Here is a 16,155-nt window from a genome sequence, read left to right on the forward strand (position 1 = left end):
CTAAATTAATATCTTCATTAATTTTCCTTGGCTCATTTTGCCATAAGAATAAATGAAGCCATTATTTGGGTTGAGATAAATATAAAATAATAATAATTTGGGTACAAAATTTTGAATGTTCACAACACAAGAGGTGACAAATGTTTGAGGTGATGGAAATGCTAAATACCCTGTTATTATAATTGCACACTGTCTAAATGTACCCAAATAGCACATTGTACTCCATAAATGTATACAATGACTGTGGTAAATTAAGAAAAAAATTTAAAAGAAAATGAACATTTCAGAGACGGAAGTAGATTAGAGGTTACCAGACATTGGGAGAGTGGGATAATGGGAAATTATTGCTTAACGGATACAGAGTTCATGTTTAGGATGACGAAAAATTTTGGAAATAGAGGTGATGGTCATAAAGCATTACACATGTAATTAATTCCTCATAATTGTAATTTTAAAAATGCCTAAAATGACAATCCTTATGTAATATGTATTTGCCACAAATAAGAAAAACAAATAAAATGGGTGTATAATGAAAATTACATAATACACATCAGTACTTCACCATGCTCAAATACATTAATCAAAAAAGTTTTATTCCACATGTTCTGTAATCTAATCTCTTACCTAAAACGTACCTCTGCATGAAATCCTCTACTTAGATTCTACACACTAGGTTTCTAAAGTAGTCAACTCATTAGCAAAGCCAAACCTTAAAAACAAATCTCTTGTATCAGATCACTTTAATCTTGTCCTTCTTCCACGACTTGCTACATAGAAGATCATGCACGTGATCATTACTTACTGTAATCTTGAATTTTTTAGTTATGATAGTGTGGAAAAAAATAAGCTATCATTTTGGAATTTTGATGATGATTAACCAAGTTAATTTTTATGCATAGTAAGCCTGATCTTTTGATGAATTTCTACAATGTCATAATATTCATCATCAGCCTCAATTAAAAATAAATTTCTTGAAAACCAGTGCCCATGTTATCTTTTGTTTTTTAAATAGTTCATATGCTGACTTGGAAAGTACTAAGCACTGAATGATGTTACTTAAATAAACACATGAAAACATAATGACTGCACATGGGTGAGTGATTGAAATATTCTACACTGAAATGCAGTCAACTTATGCCCCGCAAGGCCCTAAATAGATAAAAAGAACTTTGTCATAATGTTAAAATTATAAACCTGTGTTGAAAATAGCATGTGTTCATTCTCATTTCCCACCCACATATATGTGATGACACACAAGCACATGTATAGACATCTGTGTATAAATTTACTCACTTATTTCTGTATCATAGGCAGTGAGGATGAAAAGCTTTCACTCTTTTTCCTCCTCCCATATGTGTTACCTTGGTTCCTACACCAGCACCTGTGTCCCTAAAGCTCTGAAATACCTCCTAGGGGCATCTAACACATTTTCCTGTATAGGCTTTGTTCAATAGTACAGGTCTGCAGGGATTTAGAGTTTGTTGCCATGCGTGTACATACATTGTGGGATTGTGATGGATGTTGACCAAGACCTTGAACATCTGGACCAGATTGCATTCAACTTACCATTTGACATCCAGAAATTAGGTTTTAAAGGGCATAAATAGTGGAGAGGGGTAGTATGAGGATTTTTCTTGTTGGTAGTAGATCTATTAGAGAGAGTTTTGTTCAAGTGTACTGAGGCTTTGTGTGCATACTAATTAATTATTATATTCCCAGAAGCACCAGTTTGATTCTATCCGCCCAGTTTCAAGGCAGAAGTATGGTAAAAGACTGTGTTTTTGAAAATATTTATTTTCCCATTTGTCAGACTTGAATTCAGCATAACTTTTAATGACAATTATGAATATCTTTGTTTTTCCTAATTAAATCGGAGTCATTGAAAATGGTGAAGGTCAGGTATTATCACCCTGTGGCAAGAAGAAACAGATATAGAATAGTTCCTGATCATAGTCCAAACACTGTTGCTTCTTACTTTCCCTCCACTTCTTGTTCAGAATGAGAATCTAATTAACTTGCTTCAATTTGGAGAGTCTTAGTTATGTCTGTCATTCTTCCAGTTTAGATAGCAAAACCTACTTGGATGAGCCCATTGTCATATTGAGAGAAGAACTTGGGTTGTGACATTTGAGGACGGTAAAGTGAGAAAATGAAATTCTTTTTTTTTTTTCTTCTTTTTTTTAATTTTATTTTATTTTATTTTTAATTTTATTTTCTCGATATACATTGTGGCTGATTATTGCTCCCCATCACCAAAACCTCCCTCCCTTCTCCCTCCCCCCCTCGCCCCCAACAATGTCCTTTCTGTTTGCTTGTCGTATCAACTTCAAGTAATTGTGGTTGTTATATATTCTCCACCCCCCCGTTTTGTGTGTGTGTGTGTGTCTGTGTGTGTGTGTGTGTGTGAATTTATATATTAATTTTTAGCTCCCACCAATAAGTGAGAACATGTGGTATTTCTCTTTCTGTGCCTGACTTGTTTCACTTAATATAATTCTCTCAAGGTCCATCCATGTTGTTGCTGCAAATGGCAGTATTTCATTCGTTTTTATAGCTGAGTAGTATTCCATTGTGTAGATGTACCACATTTTCCGTATCCACTCATCTGATGATGGACATTTGGGCTGGTTCCAACTCTTGGCTATTGTAAAGAGTGCTGCGATGAACATTCGGGAACAGGTATACCTTCGACTTGATGATTTCCATTCCTCTGGGTATATTCCCAACAGTGGGATAGCTGGGTCGTATGGTAGATCTATCTGCAGTTGTTTGAGGAACCTCCATAACATTTTCCATAGAGGCTGCACCATTTTGCAGTCCCACCAACAATGTATGAGAGTTCCTTTTTCTCCGCAACCTCGCCAGCATTTATCGTTCATAGTCTTTTGGATTTTAGCCATCCTAACTGGGGTTAGATGGTATCTCAATGTGGTTTTGATTTGCATTTCCCGGATGCTGAGTGATGTTGAGCATTTTTTCATATGTCTGTTGGCCATTTGTATATCTTCCTTAGAGAAATGCCTACTTAGCTCTTTTGCCCATTTTTTAAATGGGTTGCTTGTTTTCTTCTTGTAAAGTTGTTTGAGTTCCTTATATATTCTGGATATTAATCCTTTGTCAGATGTATATTTTGCAAATATTTTCTCCCACTCTGTTGGTTGTCTTTTAACTCTTTTAATTGTTTCTTTTGCTGTGCAGAAGCTTTTTAGTTTGATATAATCCCATTTGTTTATTTTTCCTTTGGTTGCCCGTGCTTTTGGGGTCGTATTCATGAAGTCTGTGCCCAGTCCTATTTCCTGAAGTGTTTCTCCTATGTTTTCTTTAAGAAGTTTTATTGTCTCAGGGTGTATATTTAAATCCTTAATCCATTTTGAGTTGATTTTAGTATACGGTGAGAAGTATGGATCTAGTTTCATTCTCCTGCATATCGATATCCAGTTATCCCAGCACCACTTGCTGAAGAGGCAGTCCCTTCCCCAGTGAATAGGCTTGGTGCCTTTGTCAAAGATCAGATGGCAGTAAGTGTGTGGGTTGATTTCTGGATTCTCTATTCTATTCCATTGGTCAGTGTGTCTGTTTTTATGCCAGTACCATACTGTTTTAGTTATTATAGCTTTGTAGTATAGCTTAAAGTCAGGTAGTGTTATGCCTCCAGCTTTATTTTTTTTGCTGAGCATTGCTTTGGCTATGCGTGGTCTTTTATTGTTCCATATAAATGTCTGAATAGTTTTTTCCATTTCTGAGAAAAATGTCTTTGGAATTTTGATGGGGATTGCATTGAATTTGTATATCACTTTGGGTAGTATGGACATTTTCACTATGTTGATTCTTCCAATCGAAGAGCATGGAATATCTTTCCATCTTCTTGTATCCTCTCTAATTTCTCTCAGCAGTGGTTTGTAGTTCTCATTATAGAGATTTTTCATATCCTTGGTTAACTCAATTCCTAAGTATTTTATTATTGCATTAAATGCTCACTTCAGAAGAATAGAAAGATGGCAAGTGAACAAACTAACACTTCACCTTAAAGAACTAGAAAAACAAGAACAATCCAAACCTAAAGTTAGCAGACGGAAAGAAATCATTAAGATCAGAGCAGAACTGAATGAAATTGAAAACCGAAAAACAATTCAAAAGTTCAATGAATCAAAAAGTTGGTTTTTTGAAAAGATAAATAAAATTGACAAACCATTAGCATGGCTAATAAAAAAAAGAAGAGAGAAGACTCAAATAACAAAATTTAGAAATGAAAAAGGCGATATTACAACTGATTCATCTGAAATACAAGGAATCATTCGAGACTACTATAAACAACTATACGCCAACAAATTTGAAAATCTGGAGGAAATGGATAAATTTCTGGACACACACAAGCTCCCAAAACTGAACCGTGAAGACGTAGAAAATTTGAACCGACCAATAACAATAAAGGAGATTGAAGCTGTTATCAGAAGGCTCCCAACAAAGAAAAGCCCAGGACCAGATGGATTCACAGCAGAATTTTACCAAACATTCAAACAGGAATTGACACCGATTCTTTACAAACTATTCCAAAAGATTGAAACGGACGCAAATCTCCCAAACTCATTCTATGAAGCAAACATCATCCTGATACCAAAACCAGATAAAGATATAACCAAAAAAGAAAACTACAGGCCGATATCCTTGATGAATATAGATGCAAAAATCCTCACTAAAATACTAGCAAACAGAATACAGCAACACATACGTAAAATTATTCATCACGATCAAGTGGGATTCATCCCAGGGATGCAAGGTTGGTTCAACATACGCAAATCAATAAATGTGATACACCATATTAATAAACTCAAACACAAGGACCATATGATCATCTCTATAGATGCTGAAAAAGCATTTGATAAAGTTCAGCACTCATTCATGACAAAGACCCTCTATAAGTTAGGTATAGAGGGAAAGTATCTCAACATAATTAAAGCCATATATGCCAAACCCACTGCCAATATCATCCTGAATGGGGAAAAGCTGAAAGCTTTTCCTTTAAGAACAGGAACTAGACAAGGATGCCCACTCTCACCACTCCTATTCAACATAGTGTTGGAAGTACTAGCCAGAGCAATCAGAGAAGAGAAGGAAATAAAGGGCATCCAGATTGGAAAAGATGAAGTCAAACTGTCCCTGTTTGCAGATGACATGATCCTATATATCGAACAGCCTAAAACCTCTACAAAAAAACTGTTGGAAGTAATAAATGATTTCAGCACAGTAGTAGGATACAAAATCAACACACAAAAATCAGTAGCATTTCTTTTCTCCAATAGTGAACATGCAGAAGGAGAAATCAAGAAAGCCTGCCCATTTACAATGGCCACCAAAAAGCTGTACTTTCTAAATGGTGATATTCTTGTGATAATGTTACTACTTCAAAGGGCCTGCTCAGTAACAGCATAATATGATTCTATTTTACTTGCAGAATAGAAGTATTAAAATTTTAAATTTTTGTTGGAAAAAGTATTATATAATTTGTTGTGAATGCTATATTACTTGGTATCAGATGGTATGTTTAACTAAGAGGCTTATAAATGTACTGAAAATGAGAATGAAATTCTTCAGTACCAATAAAGCCAGTTTTAGTAAATAAAATTATAACTATTAAAGGGAAACATGAGAAATATAAATAGAATATTTAATCTCACATTTAGGAAATATATTCTTAAGAGTACAGCACAGGCTATCTACTACGCTGGTTAATTTATGTGGGTTCCCCATTTTTAAACTTTCTGTTGTGTACTAATATAGTGAGGAAGATAATTGCAGTGTCTTATATCATATTTCTTGAGGCTACTCTGTCAAACACAGAGAGAAACAATTTGGTATAATCAGCTTTACTTGCACTGTGTCATGCATTTCACCTGTTTTTCTTTTTTATTGTCTTAATTTTTCTGAAATTCTGATTTTTTTTTCTAAAACATTTATTTAATTCACTTTTGATTATACATACTTATGGGGTACAGAGTTGACTATCAGTACAGTATGTGATGATAAAATCAATATCATTAGCATGTTACTCTTTTTGTACTTTACCAAATTACTCCCTATACTCCCACCCCCTTCCCGTTTCCCACATGTAGTAACTCTCCTTCTGAAAGTTCAACATTTTACTGTGGTCTTCTGTTTTTCTTTCTTTTTCTTTTTTTCTTTTCTCCCACCTATGAGTAAGGGCATATAGTATTTCTCTTTCTGTGCCTGGCTTATTTCACTCAACAAAATTTTCTCTAAGCTCATCCATGTTGCTGCAAGTAGCAGAATTTCATTCTTTTTTTAAGGCTGAGTAGTATTTCATTGTGTACATATACCACATTTTCCTTATCCTTTCATCCATCAATGGACATTTACGTTGGTTCCATGTCTTGGCTATTGTTAAAGCAGTGATGAACATGGGAGTGCAGGTATCTCTTCAACATGATGATTTCCATTCCTCTGGGTGTATACCCAGAAGTGGGATTGCTGGATCATATGGTAGATCTATCTGTAGTTGTTGGAGAAACCTCCATACTGTGTTCCATAAGGGCTGTGCTAATTTTCAGTCCCACCAACAGTGTAGGAGGGTTCTCCTTTCTGCACATCCTCTCCAGCGTTTGTTATTCTTGGTCTTTTTAACAACAACCAGTCTAACTGGGGTGAAATGATATCTCAATATGGTTTTGATTTCCATCTCCCTGATGATTAGTGCTGTTGTTTTTCAGGTCATCTTCATCCAACATTTACGTTATTTGTTTTTAACTTTGATTGACATGTATATTTCCTCCCAAATTTTGACATATGTTTTTAGTATTTTGTCTGGTTTTTGTTTACCAAAAATGCTTTGTATGTAAATTGTGTATGGTTTTCTTTGTATATCCTTTTTATGCATATTTCTCTCTCTCTCTCTCTCTCTCTCTCTCTCTCTCTCTCTCTCTCAATCCATACACACACACACATATACTCACCATGAAATATGATCAACCTGTACAGTGGTATCAATAATTGACCTTCACTGACCAAACTATATTTATTTTGCCTGCCACCTTATTTTTGTTGTTGTTTCTTGGGTTTTTCTTTCTTTTCTCTGTTTTATACTGTTAATTTTATTTAGAATGTTTAAATTTGGGGGTGATTTATGAGATGTTTTAGTATTGTGTTGTTGGAATATTTCTTTCATGCTTTCCAGCAAATAATTAGACAGCAGTGTAATAATTCTTCAAGTCTATTATGAAATTCCATTCATTAATTTATTAATGTGTTCATTCACTCATTCAAACATTTTTATCAACAATTATTATATGCATAGTGTTTTTCTGGATGTTGTAAATATAAATATAAATACAATGTGCTCAAACATTAAAGGCTGTGTTATATTGTAGAAAATTTAAGAATACAGATTTTTGTACAGTGTAAAACCATAAATTTAAAATAACGAAGGAGATTAATGTCATCAACAAATATATTTCCTAGCTACAAGCCTGTCACTTTTCAAATTACATCATATTAAGAGGATTTAGATCATGGCTTTCTATCCTCTCTTATGTACAGTTGGTTCTTCCTGAAGAAGGTGATGATTAAATCTACGTTCAGTAGGGTGGGGGATGAGAGTACAAAATAGAATAGAGGACAGCAAAATCACAATACTAAAAATATATGTGATATTCATAGGAATAACAAACAGCAGCAGAACAGGATACTGATCTCATGGAATACTAAACATTCTTCAGATATGAGCATTTATCCTTTCCTGATCTCCTCCAAGCTTTTCTTAGTTGCCATTTCTATCTACTCCTGTGTGATTCTAAGATTTAATGGTGACACAAGAAGAGATCCTTGAAGAGCACTCTTATTAACATTCTCATCTTATGTTGTTTTGCTATTTCCAGCAGCTGCCTTTTGCAGTATCTAATCTGTCATCCATCGGCAGGAATATACACAGATGAAACAGGGAAAAATAAGAAGCAACTTGACATTTCTTATTTATCCACTATCCTAAATGATATTAACTATCCCCATATAGTGACTGGAAGTTTATTCTGGAAAGAACCTTTAACAAATACTAAGAATGCATATACATCAGGTATGACAAAGGACAAGGATGAGGCATCCTAAAAAATAGAGGATTGAATCCAATATTCATGTTTGAATGGTGAGATTCTCAGTAACTTTCTGTCACTCAACTCTAAGATAGCTGGCATCTAGCTGTATATTGCTCCAGGATGTAGATTGGTGGATTCTTTTCCAAAATAATTGAAAGTTTTGGCAAAAAGATCTGTGAACCCTGGTAACTAAGTACCTCCACAATGAAGCAAAGAGGTTCTTACAACAGCACAGTAAGTAAATCATTCCAAGTGATCAGCTGGAGTTTTGATTGTGCTTTTAAAAATCTTCTTGTTTAGAACAAATTAGTAGTCAAAGATAAGCACTCATTTGAGAAAAAGTTCCAGAATAAATACTCCAGGAAGTAAGATTGGGCAAAGACTTTATGCATATCCTGTCTGATTCACATAGAGCTGTAGAATTATATCCAACTTCAGTTAAGGACTTGGACAACAAAGAGCAAGGACCATTATCAAACAAAGATCATGGGTTTCTATTAGACAAGAATGTTTCTTATATTGTATCCCCCAACATAGAAGAAAGGAATAATTTTAAAATGCAATGCAATAAAATCAAATATCTGAAACTTAAAAATTACATATGTCTAATATGATGGGGGTTGTCTATCTAATCTACGTATAAAATTAGGCATACCTTATTCCTTTCAGATTTTTATTTCTTTTTTTTAACTCTTGATAAAGACTTTTTAAATATGAATATTCATGAGATAGAAAGGTGATTGTCACTGCTCATGCCCATGCTATGAGGGCCAGATTCATACTGGCAGCATACCCATTACCAGAAACTCCTTTTGTACACCGTATCCCCAACCCAATTATCCCCAACTTCCCTCTCCTTCCCCCTTTCCCACCACTCCACTTTGTAGCCCAAGAAATGTTCTCTCCTTCTGCAAGACCAATGCCCTGCTGTGGTATTTCTTTCCTTGCTTCTTTCTCTCTTAGCTCCTACTTATGAGTGAGTACATGTGGTATTTATCCCTCTGGGCTTTGCTTATTTCACTCAACATAAGTTTCTCCAAGCTCATCCATGTTGTTGCAAATGGGAGTATTTCATTCTTTTTTATGGCAGAGTAGTATTCCATGGTGTATATATACTACAGTTTCCTTATCCATCATCCATCGATGGAAATTAAGTTTGGTTCCATGTCTTGGCTATCATAAACAGAGCTGTGATGAACACGGGAGTGCAGGTATCCCTTTGACATGATGATTTCCATTCCACTGGGTATATACCCAGAATTGGGATTGCTGGATCATATGGAAGATCGGTCTATTGTTGTTGGAGAAACTTCCATACTGTTTTCCATAGTGGTTGTACTAATTTACAGTCCCAGCAACAGTAGGAGTGTTTCCTTCTCTAAACACCCTTGCTAGCATTTGTTATTCACCATCTTTTTGATTATAGCCAATCAAATTGGAGTGAGGTGGTATCTCAGTGTAGTTTTAAAATGCATTTCCCTGATGACTATAGATGTTGAGCATTTTTCCATGTACTTGTTGGCCATTTGTATGTCTTCCTTCCAAAAGTGTCTATTCAGCTCCTTTCCCATTTTTTAATTGGGTCTTTTGTGTTTTTTTAATGTATAATTGCATGAGTTCTATTTATATTCTGGATGTTAATCCCTTGTCTCATGCATAGTTAGCAAAAATTTTCTCCCACTCTGTGGGTTGTAGTTTCACTCAGTTGATTGCTTTGCTGTGCAGAAGCTTTTTAGTATGATATAGTCCCATTTGTTTATTTTTTTCTTTTGCTGCTTGTACTTTCGGGCTCATGTTCATAAAGTCTATGCCCAGACCTAATTACTGAAGTGTTTCACCTATTTTTCCCTTAGTAATTTTACAATTTCAGGTCTTATACTTAAGTATTTAATCCATTTTGAGTTGATTTTAGTTTCTGGTGAGAGATGCGTGTCTAGTTTCATTCTTCTGCATATGGATATCCAATTTCCCCAGCACCACTTTTCCCCAATGTAGATTTTTGTTGCCTTTGTCCAGTATCAGATGGCTGTAAACCTGAGGGGTGATTTCTGTGTTCTCAATTCTGCTCCACTGGTCTGATTGTCTATTTTTGTACCAGTCACATGCTGTTTTTATTACAACAGCTATGTTGTGAAATTTGAATTGAGGTAATGTTATGCCTCTGGCTTTATTTTTCTTGCTCAGTATTGCTTTGGTTATTTCGGGTCTTTTATTGTTCCATATGAAAGTTAATATTGTTTTTCCATTCTGTGAAGAATGTCATTGGTATTTTGATGGGGATTGCATTGAATCTGTAGATCACTTTGGGTAGTACAGACATTTTGACAATGTAAATTCTTCCAATCCAAGAGCATGGACTATCTTTCCATCTTTTTTGTGTCTTTAATTCCCTTCAGAAGTCATTTGTAGTTCACATTGTAGAGGTCTTTCACCTCCTTGATTAAACTGATCCCTAGGAATATTTTTTGTGTGTGACAATTACAAATGGGCTTATTTTATTTCTCTTTCTGTTAATTCATTATTTGAGTATATAAATGCAATGGATTTCAGGGCATTTATTTTGTATCCTGCAATGTTATTAAGTTGTTAACCAGCTCTAGGAGTTTTTTGATTTTAGTCTTTTGGTTTTTCTATATATAGTCTCATGTCATCTACAAATAGAGAAAGTATGATTTGTCATTTCCAAAGTGGATTCATTTTCTTTCTTTCTCTTGCCTGATTGCTCTAGCTGGTTGCTCCACTACTATGTTAAATAAAAGTCATGAGAGTGGGCATCCTTCTCTTGTTCCTGTTCTTAAGGGAAAGGCCCTCAGATTTTCCCCATTCAGAATGATACTGGTGGTGGTCTTGTCATAAATGGTTTTTATTCTGTTGAGATATTTTCCTTCTATCCCTAATTTGTTGAGAGTCTTTTTCATGAATGGATGTTGAATTTTGTCAAATGCTTTTTGAGTATCTATTGAGGTAATCACATCATCTCTGTCCTTGAGTTTGTTGATGTGTGTATCACATCTATTGACTTTTGTAGGTTGAACCATCCTTGCATGCCTGGGATGAATCCCACTTGATCACAGTGTATAGTTTTTTAAATATGTTGCTGTATTCTGATGGCTAATATTTTGTTGAGGATTTTTGCATCTAGGTTCATCAAGGATATTGGCCTGCAATTATCTTTTTTTGTTTTCTCTTTATCTGGTTTTGGTATCAGAGTTATGTTGGCCTCATAGAATGAGTTTGGGAGAGTAGCTTCTGTTTCAATTGTTAGTAATAGTTTGAGGAGAATTGGTATTAACTTCTCTTTAAAAGTTTGACAGAATTCAGATGTAAAACCATCTGGATCTGGACTATTTTTTGTTGGAAAATTGCTAATTACTGCTTCAATCTCCTTGCTTGTTATTGGTCTGTTCAGGTTTTCTATCTCTTCTTGGTTCAGTCTTGGTAGTTTGTATGTGTCTAGAGACTTATCCATATCTTCCAGACATTCATATTTGTTGTCAAGCAGTTGTTTATAATAGTCTCTAATGATTCCTTGTATTTCAGGGGTATCAGTTGTAATCTCTCCCTCTTCATTTCTAATTTTTGTTATTTGGGTCTTCTCTCTTCTTTTTTTTTTTTTTTTTTTTTTTGTTAACCTAGTTTGTCTAGATTTGTGACCACATATGTGGACCATCCTGGAGAATGCTCCATGAGCTGATGTGAAGCAAGTATAACCTTAGTTGTTGGGTGAAATGTTCTGTGTATATCTGCTAGGTCCAGTTGATCTCAGTTGTAGATTAAATCCTGGGTCTCTTTGTTGACTTGCCACCTGGAAGATCTGTCTCATACTGAGATAGGGGTGTTTGGATCAACCGCTATTAATGTATTAGGTCCTATTTCTTTATTTAGGTCAAAGAGTATTTGCTTTATATATCTGGATTCTCCAGGATTGGGTACATACATGTTAATGATTGTTATGTCTTCTAGCTGGATAGATCCCTTTATCATTATACAGTGGCCTTCTTTGTCTCTTTTTTATGTTTTTTCATTGACAGTCTATTTTGTCCAATTTAAGAATAACTGCTCCTGCTCATGTTTGGTTTCCATTTGCATGGTATATCTTTTTCCATCCCTTTGCTTTTAGAGGAAGAATCAATTAAAGAACACAATGAAAGAAGAAAAAAATATCCAGAATATGAAGAAGGAAATCTGCAAAGAGATTAATTCCTTAAAAAAAAGAGTGCAGCAGAACTTCTAGAAATGAAAGATTCACTCAATGAAATAAAAAACACAACTGAGAGCTTGATCAGCAGGGTCAAGTAAAAAGAAGAATTTCAGAGATTGAATATGGTCTTCTTGAAATAACTCAGACAGGCCAAAAAAAAGGAAAAAAGAATTAAAAATAGTGAAGAAAATCTAAGAGAGATAGGAGACAACCTCAAGTGCTCTAACCTCCAAACCATGGGTATTCCAGAAGGGGAGTAGAAGGGAAAAGGTACCAAAAACCTATTCAAGGAAATTGTAACAGAAAACTTCCCAGGTTTAGGGTGAGAGACAGACCTTCAGATCCAGGAAACAAAAAGGTCCCCAAACAGGTTCAATCCAAAAACATCCTCCCCAAGACACATTATAGTAAAATTTTCAGAGCTCAAAGACAAAGAGAAAATTCTAAAAGCAGCAAGAGAAAAGGGTCAGGTCATTTATAGGGGAACCTCCAACAAACTAACAGCAGACTTCTCATCTGAAACCCTACACGCCAGAAGAAAGTGGAATGATATATCCAAAATACTAAAAGAAAAACATTGCCAGCCAAGAATTCCTTACCCAGTAAGGATCTCCTTCAGAAATGAGGGAGAAATAGTGTATTTCCCAGACAAACAAAAGTTGTGGAAGTTCACCACCACACAACCAGCCCTGCAAGAAATTCTCAAGAGAGTCATTCTTCTGGAATCTGAATAATGGTGACCACTACCACAAATACACAAGAAACAGTAAAAGCTACTGTTGAAATAAAAATGCCACCAAGAAAGAGAAAGAAGCTAAATCATCCCACCTTAAATTTGCAACTAACATTGACGAAGAGAAATTAAAGGGAAAGTAATGATCAAAAGATATTTAAACCATCTAAACAAGAAGCAATTAAATGACAGGAATTAAGAAACACTTGTCAATAACTACTCTAAATGTGAATGGACTAAATGCCCCATTCAAAAGACACAGACCGAATGATTGGATTAAAAAGCTAGGCCCAAGTACATGCTGTCTTGTTAAAGATTTGAACTTTTCTGTTAGTGGCAAGCTAGGGATCAACAGCTCTTTTTTCTTGCTAAAAGTTAATCTATATTTTTGGCAATAATAAGGTTGAATTTCAGGTCTTACCAGCAGTAGACGGAGATAAAAGGCCTCATATGCATTGACATAGAAACTATAACATGTCTCTAAAATTAATTTTGAAAAACTGTATGATATGTTTACATGATTATGTTTACCTATAAATTTGAATGTTTCCTTGGAAAAGACTATGAAATTTCCATAGATGTAAAGCTAGCACATTGTATAATGCTGACCACCTTTTAAATATATATTTTTGATTGATAGAATATGTTTTCACTATAAATCTATGCCACAGTTAATACATTACCTAGACTGTTGTTGCAAAAGACTAAAATTTTTGAGACTCAAATATTAAATTAACTTTAAAAAATCAAACACAGCTACTAAAATTTTAAGTAATATTTTAATTGAGGTATGACAAACACACAGAAGAGAACACAAATCGTGAGTGAATAGTTTGATGAATTTTTGTAAAGAGAACACACCTACATAATCTCAAACTAGGACAAAAAAAATTTTTTTTCCAGCATATGAATTACTCCACTCATGCCCCATTCTAGCCAATGCCTAAAAGTTACCACTCTCATGACTTCTATCAACACTGATTAGTTTTGCCTCTTTTGAATGGTATATAAATGCTACCTTGTTATTAACTAAGCAGCCAATATATAAATGTTTGTTAATTCTTAAACTCCTATAAACATTATTATCTATGATTCCTAAAATTACTATATGACTACTGTAGGCTTTGTGATTCTGTCTTTTCTGTTCTTTCCCTAGAAACAATTTAGAGAAATGTTGATGATTAAATTAATATTTCCCAATTACTCTTTGAACAAAACAATTTATGTGTTCATTGTCACCCTTCACAGCCAATAGCTGCTTGAGATAAAATAAAATACAGCACTGATTAAAAACTTAGGCTCTGGGATCAGAGCGACCAAGTTTAAAATTCTAACTTAACTTCCTACTATGACTTTAGAAATATTATTCAATATCATTGAACAACAAATTAAATAAATATTCAGAACATCTCTCTTTGGATAAGAGGTTTTCTCAAATTTATAATCCAACTTATAAAAAAGACCCTGTTCTATACTGAGTTGATCCAGGAATAGGCCTGAGGAAAAAAACACTGGCTGGAGAGGAAATAGGAGATAGAAGAAAACAAAGTTGACACAAAGGATGTAAATGCTCAGGTTACTGGCTGTAGGCACATGGACTAAATACAACTATGGATTTTTTTTTTTTTGGATAATATTATGGAATATTTATCAGCATTTTTCCACCCATGAAATGATTAAACTCAAGTATTTGCTCTCCACCTCTCAGTCATGGGACTTAGATGACTTAATTCCAGGTCACTTCTGGAATTCTTTCCCTGCTGACTGAAGAAACCTCTCAAGAACTGAGTCATAGCTTGCAATAAAACATTGTGTAAAAACTGTGAGTGTCAAGAGAGTATGGGAGGGCTACCAACAGTATCTGCTATATTTCACACATGCAAAATCCAGACCCAGTTGTGCCCTATATTAACTCTAGCCTTTCATGGCTTTTTAATGTTAGTGGCCAGTCACAATTTCATCAAAAACAAAACAAAACACACAATTACAACATGAGGATTATTGGGACAAAACACAGACCTACTGCTGTAGTTGGTCCTGAAGTATTCTACCTCCTATTACAGATTCCCCTCCTCCATGGCCAGAACTTCTGCTAGTTTAGGTTCCTTGTACAGTCAAGTATCGAACACCTTTTCCCTGAGGGCACTAACACCCTGGTTTCTGTGCTGTTTTTAGTATTTATAAGCTACACTTACCCACTGAAGTATGCATAAAACAAATGTACTTCACAGAGCCTGGTTTTCCAAAGCCTTGCAGTTTCAAATATCGACCTTGCAAAGGACAGGAAATTTTCCCCAGGCTATGTAGTCTCTGTTGTAAGATAAAGAACTGTAACACAGCAAGGTTGCTGGCTCAGAGACAGACAGGTTACTGATTGATATGTAAAGATACTGTGAAATTTCTGTAAGAAGAAAATGTTTGCTAAAATCAAGCTTTTGTTAGTGGATCAACTTAATTGCATTACAGAATGTCACCTTGCTTGTCTTACTGAATGTTACCAGCTTCTATTGTTAAACCTGTTACACTATACTTAGCAAAAGCCCCACATATGCTCTCTTCCTGTAACTTCCTGGTTTGGAGAATAAATGCAGGAAGAGAACCCAAATTCATGGTTAATTTCCCAAATGGAAGGAATACCTTGCTGTTGAGGGTTCCAGGAGATTAACCCCTTTTCAGGGCTTCTCACTGCTCAGAAGAGATGGGCTTTGAGTAATCTTTGGCAACTCCATCACCCAAGGGAAAAGGGGTGACAAATCCGCAGGAGGAAAAGTAACACACTGATAAGTACCAGGCATGGGAACACCAAGAGGTCTCTCACTGAAGCTCTTGAGTTCAGACAGTATCCTCCTGCTGCCATTATGTAGCAGCAACCATATCGCTTCGAAGCATCTCCACTAGAGTCACTTCTTTCTCTACTTTATACTCTATAGGCATGGTGAGACAAAAATGATCAAGTAACAGAGATAATTTTAGACACTCTGTCCCCCAGCAGAAGAGATCCCTTTTCTTGGAAATTAAGACCTAGTATCAGTAAAGTCTGGGAGCTACTAGGAGGGATAACAAGCCTTTTCCTACGTGTTCCCCTTGTCTTCTGAAAACTGTGTTTTAGTTACCAAGGG

The sequence above is a fragment of the Cynocephalus volans genome, chromosome 4, assembly GCF_027409185.1.
Source record: "Cynocephalus volans isolate mCynVol1 chromosome 4, mCynVol1.pri, whole genome shotgun sequence".
Taxonomy (NCBI): Eukaryota; Metazoa; Chordata; class Mammalia; order Dermoptera; family Cynocephalidae; genus Cynocephalus; species Cynocephalus volans.